The sequence below is a fragment of the Nycticebus coucang genome, chromosome 10, assembly GCF_027406575.1.
Source record: "Nycticebus coucang isolate mNycCou1 chromosome 10, mNycCou1.pri, whole genome shotgun sequence".
Classification (NCBI taxonomy): domain Eukaryota; kingdom Metazoa; phylum Chordata; class Mammalia; order Primates; family Lorisidae; genus Nycticebus; species Nycticebus coucang.
The window spans coordinates 60,929,767-60,938,843 of NC_069789.1; the positions used below are offsets into that span (position 1 = coordinate 60,929,767).

Below are 9,077 nucleotides of genomic sequence, written 5' to 3' on the forward strand. Positions count from 1 at the left end.
GTACCACCTGAATATTCAACGTGTGCTAAAGGACTTCACATACAAAGTCAAGATTTAAACCTTGACTCCAAGTCTGACTCATTTCATGGCTCAAAATCTTGTTGTTACATCATACATCTTCCCTGAAAATACCCGAAGACTCATCTAGTGATGAGTGAGACCAGAGAGGAAAAGAGACTAGACATATGATAGCTGCTTCCAAATGCTGAAAGGCTGACACTTTGCAGTCAATTACATTCGTTCTGCATGACATACTTTTAATATTCCCCACTTCATTTAGGATGCATTTTGGTGAAGCCCACTAAACTTTTTGTATCTTTCATCAATGGGTGGAAGCCATACCCATGACGGATTAAAACAAGGAGGAATCTGAAAGACAGAGATGTCCAAGTATGGACTAAGAGGATTTCAACATACTGTTGTTGAGAGTTCTCCAGCAACAAAGGTGTTCAAGCTGGACGACTCCTTGTATGAATGTTTCGGGATGGGGAGGCCTGCTGTATCTGGGAAAAAAAGCTACATGACAGTTAAGGTTCTTTCCAACTTCAAAAGTTTAAATCTATGGAAGCTGGCATTTACTCTGTTTACAAATGGATTTTAAAATCAGGGAAAGGATGTAAAGTGGGTCAGTGTTATTGACCAGATGGGGAGAGAATTGCGTCATTGAAAGCTGTGACCGGTCAAGGGTTCCAGGGAGTAAATCAGCTCAACCATTGAGTAGTTCTAACCCTCACAGTGCATCAGAAATCACCTAGGGGGCTTTTAAAAATGACAGACACTGAAGCCACATTACAAACCAACTGCCGCTGAATTTCTAAGGATGGGCCCAGGAATTAGTAATTTTTAAAAGCTCCCTAGGTGATGCTAATACGCAACCAAGATTGAGGATCACTAAGCTAGAGGAAATGAAGTTCAAGCTGAGGCTGGGCTTGGTGCCCTCAGAGCCTCCTGGTGACCAGAAATCAGTTCCTCTCCACATCTGGGCCAGTCATGTCTCGGGCTGGGGGAGTTGTTGAGAGATTGTTTAGAAAACAGGGAGATAAAGCCCTTTAACCTTTTATTGCTTCAAAGCCCTGACTTTCCAGCTATTAAAAAGTGTTCACAAATTCATATAGATGGGAAGTAGAATGATGGTTGCCAGGGAAGGGAGTTATTCTATAATGGGTACTGAGTTTTACTTTGGAAAGAAAAAAGTTTCAGAGATGGCTGATAATTACCTAACAATGTGGATGTATTTAATTCCACTGAACCGTGTGCCTAAAAGTAGTGAAAACAGTAAATAATGTTACGGGCTGTATATTTTAAATGTTTAAAGTAATTAAAATAAAAAATAATTTACATGCATCAACCTACCCAATTGTAAAATGTCAGCACTTTGTCAAATTTTATTGCCTTTTTAAATGAAAGAAATGAAATTTTGCATATTAAAAAAACTTTCAGAGGAAATTATTCCCAAAACACAAAGGTGATTCAATGTAAAGTATTAAGAAAAATAATCAATGTAATGTAGCACATTGATAGAACGAAGGGAAAAAAAATCACACATATTATCTCAAGTAATACAGAAAAAAATACTAGACAAAATTCCGCACTTTTCATGATAAAAACACTTATAAAACTAGAAATACAAGAAAATTTTCTCAACTTGATAAAAGGCATTTATGAAGAACCCACAGCTAACATTATACTCAAAGACTAAAATCTTTCCCCCTAGGATCAGAAGGATACAGGTTTTCACTACTGCTACTCAACACTGTATTAAAGCTCTAGCCAGAGCAATTAGGCAAGAAAAAGAAATAAAAGACATCCAGATTGGAAAGGAAGAAGTAAAACTATCTCTATTCACAGTTGACATGATCCTGTATCTATAAAATCACAAATAATCCATACACAAAAAAGCTACTAGAGCTAATAAACAAATTTAGCAAAGTTACATGATACCAGATCAACACAGAAAAATCAGTTCTGTTTCTATACACCAGCAATGGGCAATCCAAAAAGGAAATTAAGAACCAATTCCATTTATGAAAGCTCTCAGAGCATCAGACATCAGAACAGTCTTGGAGTCCTTTGAAGTGGAAACATCTTGTTATTAACAGTCCTTGGTGGAGGCACATGCATCAGCGCCTTTCATTTTTTATGCATATTAGTGCATCTCATATTAAAATTAGGCACAGCAAAGAAATTTGATGAGAATGGTAGTGCAGACTGTACAGGACATGTGTAAGAAACTGAACCACATTCACAGGCAGGTCAGAGTGGCCTGGGTCACTGGGTCTCAGCCATCCTGCCTCCCTTCACGTCTCAAGAGTCACAGGAAGCTGTGAAACAAAATCCCAGCCCCCTTGGAGGAAATCAGATCTGAGTCAGCCTTCCTAGGAGGTTGAAAGAACAGATTAGGCCCAGGAAACTATTTGGGAGAGGGTATTTTTCACTAGAAAAGTTGGTGGGGTTTTTTAGTTGAAGAAAAAACTTAAAGTGTTTTTAATTTAATTTTTTTCTTTTCTCTTTCTTTTTTTTTTTTTTGTGTGTGTGACTTGGGGCCAGAAAGATGAAGTATTTGCCAAGTATTGCTACATTTCTTAACTTTCCCCGTTCCCAAGAATCTGAAAGTCAGTAGTTGGTTCCATCACTGAGATAGCTCTTCTTACCTCGTGCTATGTTTCTGTTCTTCTCTCTTGCAAACAACTAAGTAACATCTGTCATCAACAGATGGAAATATCACGGACAGAAAAATTCTGAGTGCAAAGAGGTGATTTGCTGAACGGGAGTGGGAACGGGAGTCACTGTGGTCTGGGCTGCTTCTGTAGTGCCCAGCTGTGTGGCTCAAAGCCCATCCCTGCCCTTCAGTAGGCCTTGGATTCTTGTCTGTAAAGGGGTGGAGATCCTTTTAACTTTGACATTCTAGTTTTTCTTGAAGGTCAAACCCTTTAAGAATTCAAAAGAACTTTAAAAGAAGGAGGAAGTAATATTGAAAAATAGACAGGGGAATTTTCTATTCTAGGCCACTCTTTTCTACTAGGCCAAAACTGAGTTGATACTAGAGACTCACATGGACTCAGAAGGGGGCCAGACTAGACAAGTGAAGGAAGAACAGCGTTCCTGTTTTCAATTTCCCCAGGCCAAGGTTACCAAAGAAGCCAGATCCCAGAAAAGGTCCCCAATGCTTAAAGCTTCCCCACTTTCCTACAGGCAAGTCAACCCATTATGGTCCATGTATTGAGGGGGAAAGCAGGAACGAAGTAAATCAACCCCCCCAAAAATGAATAAATGGGCACTTGAGTTAAATGGGAAGCCTCTGAGTAGTACTTAGATCTTCCCTCCCCAAATTTATTCATTTGGCAAATATCTATAAAGTGCCTACTGTGTCCTGGGTGTTGGGGTAGTCAGTAGGGTATTTGGCTGGAAGGCATTCACAGAAAGGCATGTATACAAATACCCAATGTCTAAAAAAAAACAAAATATTATGCACCAACAATCAATAAAAATAAAATAAAATAAGATAAAAATAAAATAACAAGCAGAAATGTGAGACCTGCCCTGAAAGGAGTTTAGATAAATTGATGGAGGAGTTCAGATTAGGGGCTGCTCTCCCTTACCTGGGAAGTTCAGGTTCATTCCCTCAGAGGGGAATCAGGCTGGAATATGGATCTGAAAAAAGCATCGCTATTCTTCCAGCAGTAGCAATTTCCCCAGCTCCATTTTAGAGAAGTGAAAACCAGGGCAGAGAAGTGAGGAATTATTTGCTTTGGGATCATCCAGGTCATTAGCAACATAGCCAAATGGAGAATTACAAACTGATCTAAAACTTCCCCTAGAAACCAATGGTGAAACCACATACTAAGGTAAAGTTCATCTCAGAAAAGGAAATCCATCATTACAGCTGTTCCCTTGGTCTCCCTTCTCGGGTTAAACTCAAAGACACACCAAAATTCAAAGCAGGATAAAAAATTTCATAAGCAAGCTGGAGTCACACCTGTCTTTAGCTTGAAGGGAGCCAAGGTCTCTGCAATTACAGATCCTGTAATTGATCTAATTTATCTAAGCAGGATAAAAAATTTCGTAAGCAAGCTGGAGTCACACGTGTCTTTAGCCTGAAGACTTTAGCCTGAAGTCTTTAGCCCCATTATAAGTGAGTTGCAGAGGACCTCATGGGGGGGGGGGGATGGACAAGAGATAGCCCACAATATGAAAACCCGGGCAGGCCCTCCGCTTTTGCAGAGCAAACGTGGCCGCAGGCTTCTCAGCACTGAATTTGAACCAGCCAATGGTATCCCAATCGCTGAAACAGGAAGCCAGATAAACAGCATGTTATCAAGGGGGGATCCAGCGCTTCCCTTAAGCCGGCGCCAGCTGCGCCCTGTGACTGTCCTAACAAAGTCCCATTGACTCACCAGCTGATTTTCCTGTGTTCTACTCTGGTGGACAAGGAACCCTCTCTGCTGGGTGGACGTCACTCCTGCGCACCGCCTCCACCACCTATCACTCACGTCCTCCCCTGTCCCTGCCACCCCCCTCTGCCCACTGCAGATTTAGTCTGATTCTTTATCCTACGACCAGCTTTTGTTGGATCTGGGGAATGGAAGGAACCACAAGGGTCCAAGGACCAGGAGCGCTCAGGTGAGCTCCCTGTGTTCCTCCAACCTCTCCTTTCTCCTCTCTCCCCTGTCCGGGAACGCTTTCTCGGTTCCCAGACGCTCTGGGCAGGCGCCTGGGAGGACAGCTTCAGGGAGACTGGCGGGATGGCGCTTCTCAGAGGATTCTGGGGACCCAGGGAACATTTTCTGGAACGGCCCGCAAGGTCACCTGCCCCAGCTGTTCTGCTGTCTTCTGCTGGGTTTGCTAGAATGGAAGAAGAGTTTAACTCTTGTTTCAAAGAAAGGGAGAGAAGATTGGGCGGCGCCTGTGGCGCCGGTCCCATATACCGTGGATGGTGGGTTCAAGCCCGGTCCCGGCCAAAACTGCAAAAAAAGGGGGAGAAGGGCGGAATGTGGTGTGTGTGTGTGTGTGTGTGTAATAACCCAGCACTTGGTGTCTCTGATTACAAGATCTCAACGCACTTTAAATTGCAGGTTTTCACAAAGTGGGAAACTGAGGCTCAGAGGTGTAACTGGATAGACCCTAGAGAGTTCACTCCAGGACCAGACTCTCAGTCCCATAAGGACGTCTGGGCACGCACCTTCCCTGGAAGCCGTCAGCATCTTCGTTGTTATTCTAGCGCCTCTCCTGAGCCCAGCCCGCAGCCTCCCTCGGGCACCAAGCTCACCTACCACGGGGCTTGGCCCTGGCCTCGCAGGACCCGCCAGCCTAGCCCCGCAAAGTAGGGAGCCGCAGACACTCAGCGCCGCGACCGCCCCGCGCCGGCCACTCACCGGCGCGCCTGCCCTGCCCGGCTCGGGGTCCGCGCCGCTGCCGCCGCCGCGCAGAGTCGCGCATCCCCCGGAGCAGCCGCTCCCGGAGCCCGCTCGTCGCAAGTAGAAAGTTTCGCGGAGCTCCCCGGGCCGAGTCAGCCCCTCACACTAGTCGTAGCGTCAGCTGAGCGCTCCGGCCTCCGGCCTCGCAATAGGGCTGCCGCCGGCCCCGGCCCCACAATGAGAAGGGAGGAGGCATCCTGAACAAAGTGCCGTCCCCCAAGCCCGGCGGCCGGGGGAGGAGCCTGGTGACCCGCTGCCCCAGGCACACGCCGGCAGCCTGCGCTGCGGGCCCGGGGAGGGGCGTGCCCGGCGGCCGGGGGTGGGGGGTGGGAGGGAGGAGAGTATCTGCCTCAGATCGCCCTCGCTTTCCTCCCCCTGCCCTGTGCCAGTTTAACCCGCAGAGGGGCGGAGGCATGGGTCGCTTCCAGACTTTGTCATTGGAAAGCTATTCCCGTAACCCTTTACTGCCTTGGCCTTCCCGCCCCGCCTCCCCGGCTGCCGCAGAAGAGCGGCTGCCTGGTGGCAGGACCGGGGCAGCAAGCTGGCAGGGCAGGAAGCCTTAGTACAATTGAGCCTTTCCTCTGCCTGGGGACCCGCCACCACCACTTCCAGGCCGGGCTTCCTCCCTCCTCCGCATGTCCTCCGGGTGCCGCTGCTTCGACCGCAGTCCTTTAGGAAAAGGGGCAGATGGATCGGCCAGCCTCCCCACCGGCTTTTGACTCTGGCCACCCCCGTCCATCCCTTCTGTACTCCACTAAACTCGTGCTCTTTCAGCTGGGACAACTCTTAGTTGCAGTGGAGAAGGGAAGCCCTGGAAATGGCCCCCAGATAGTAGGTGCTTAGTGAAATAAGTGACTTCTCACTTTCCCAGAGAATGAACGGGAGGAAGGTCCTCGGCCAGACCTAGAGTGACTTCTCTGCGGGGCAGTGCAAGGATTCCACCCCTTGCCTCCTGGCCTGGAGGCTTCCAGGCTCCGCAGGAAAAGGGCAAAAGGAAATCAGGTGGCCCGTGCTTCTGGAGCAGGCTCTGAGGGTACCAGAGAGAGAAAGGGGCGGAGAGACAAGGACCCAGCAGGCTGAAATCACACACTTGTCCAGCTCCAGCCAACAAACCTGAGAACTGATTTATTTCCAGCATGATGGGGTTGGAAGTTGGGGAGGAGTTGTTGATGGATAGGAAGCAAAACTGTCCATTCTGTGGAGGGTCTCAGAGCTCTTTGCCAACAAAACCAGCTAGTCCGAGCAGAGTCAGGATAAGAGCCCCCACAGTCCTGTCTGAGCCCCCACCCAGTCAGTCACAAGGAGGAGATACGGAGACACAAGATAGTGGACAAGTGGTGACATTCAAGTATTTCCCAAAAGATAGGGAAAAAGATTTTTTACAAATAATTTTTGCCCATGAGGGGAATGTTTTCTGGAGAGGAAGGGAGCTGCAGAGTGACACCTGAGATGCATCCTTTGTCCTGTGTATAATGGCTAAAAGTGTGTTCCTAACTCAGACTGGGTTCAAATCCTGAATCTGGCCATGCGAACTTGAATGAATTCTTTAACCTCTGACTACCTCAGTCTCTTCATCTATAAAATTGGATAATAATAGTTTCTGTCTCATAAGATTGTTCGTTAGATTAAATAAGATAGTATAGGTGACACACTTAGAATAGTGCCTGGCACAGAGTAAAATATTCAATAAGCGCTAGCTGTTACTTTGCAGAATCCTGCAACCCTGCACCCAGTTTCGTATTCAATGATATGCTAACTGGAATCCTTTCTTGCTTTTCACTGTCCTGCAAAGGGGGAGCCTGATTCTTTAGAAGCACTGACATTTCTTGAGGACTCTTAGGATGGGTCTGGCTGAGTTCCTTGGTCCTTCAAGGACCAGGGACCAAGGACCATGCAGTAGGCCTGCAAACAGGTATCAGAGATTGAATTGACCCCTTTACCCATTGTAAAGCTGGACATAAGGCCCCATCCACATTGGTAATGTTGACTTGATGCCATTCCTTGGGTGCTACCCAGAATGGAAAAGAAGGCCAAAACAATAATTTTGGAAGGGCTAAATCCCTTCCATCAGTACATAGGCTTGATATTCTTCTCCCATCTATGAGTGGCTGGTCATGCAAGTCCTCTCTCTCCCTGCTCCAAGTGTCCCAATCACAGACCTCCACCCATCAACCTGTACACACAGACGAACATAACAACAGTTGGATGGGGAGGCCAGTTTGGTTGGGGATGACAGGCAGAGGATGTATATGAAAGGTACTGAAAAAGAAGGTGGGTGGGAGAGACCAGCAGAGAGAAGCCAGAGCAACTATGGACAGAGCACTGTCTGGGTAAGAAACAGGGTCCCCACCCATCCCAAAGTGGCCTCTGCCAAGTGCCTACTTTGTGAGTGGTTTTCGTCTGAACACAGTGATGACTCAGTTACTCTGAATCAATCAAATGGATTTTCCTTAAATATGAAAATCAATAAAAGGTAAATGCATAGGCCTGGCTGTGGGGAGGAGAGGATGGAAAAAGCCCGAGTTGGGCGGCGCCTGTGGCTCAGTTGGTAGGGTGCCGGCCCCATATGCCGAGGGTGGCGGGTTCAAGCCCGGCCCCGGCTGAACTGCAACCAAAAAATAGCTGGGCGTTGTGGCGGGCGCCTGTAGTCCCAGCTACTTGGGAGGCTGAGGCAAGAGAATCGCCTTAGGCCCAGGAGTTGGAGGTTACTGTGAGCTGTGTGATGCCATGGCACTCTACTGAGGGCCATAAAGTGAGACTCTGTCTCTACAAAAAAAAAAAAAAAAGAAAAAGCCTGAGTGGTGCTAGGGAATAAAATGATTGGTGAGTGATGAAGAAGTAAGATTAAGGCTCACTGCAAGGGACACTGACCTGGTCACCTGTACCCCTATTCCCCACCAAGAAGGTGGCCTCCAATTCCTGCTGACCTTGCTGAGGCTCCGGAACAACCCTCCCAATACCCCTCCCCATTTTAGATGCAATCCTGCTTTGGGGCAGGAGATTATTAACCAGAGGATTAATGTCAACATGACAAATGGGTTTTGAAAAATCAGCCCAGAAGCTAAGTGTCACTCCCATAGAGTCTCAGACCTGTCTTGAAAGGAGATGAGAGCCTTGGAAGCCCGGGAAGAATACTAAGGAACATTTTCAGCCCCAGGCTGATTTCTTTGGGGGCTCTGTTTTCCCGCCACCTTGAGATCTGTGGAACAATGCTAATTTATTTTGCTGCTTGGGTTATCTGACCAGGGACTTTGGGGATTTGAACAGAATCATAGCTCCTACATTCCACGTGGCCCGTGGGGAACTGTCTTTATCCTTCCCACTCTTGTTCAGGGGTCCCAGAGCAATTTGTAAAATCCTCGGCAGGGATACGAAGACAGCATATCACTTTACTTTCTTGAGCATTTAAAAAACATCATTAGAGCTTCTGAGGTGGAATCCAAGGAAGCTTCTGATTTCTTCCTGTGAAACACAGTGGAAAAACACTGGGCCTGGCTCAGAAGACCTGATTCCGTGCCTTGGTTCTGCTGCTCGCTGAAGTGCATCACCTCGTTTTGCTCATCAGCAAAAGGGGTGTTGACACCCAGGGGACAAAAATACCCATGTGCCAAGGCTGTGATGAGTATTCAGTGATATAATGGAAGAGGAAACAGTTTATAGTGT

At 47.2% G+C, this 9,077-nt stretch overlaps 1 protein-coding gene across 1 annotated transcript in view; it reads right to left on the reverse strand.

Annotated features, from left to right (window-relative positions):
- Window positions 1–6,962, reverse strand: part of NAV1 (neuron navigator 1) — a 276,840-nt gene extending 269,878 nt beyond the window's left edge. Inside the window, exon 1 of the mRNA XM_053606354.1 lies at window positions 5,373–6,962. The gene's annotated coding sequence lies outside the window, so the exon portion shown is untranslated. The remainder of the gene's footprint in view (window positions 1–5,372) is intronic.
- Window positions 6,963–9,077: the final 2,115 nt, after the last annotated feature.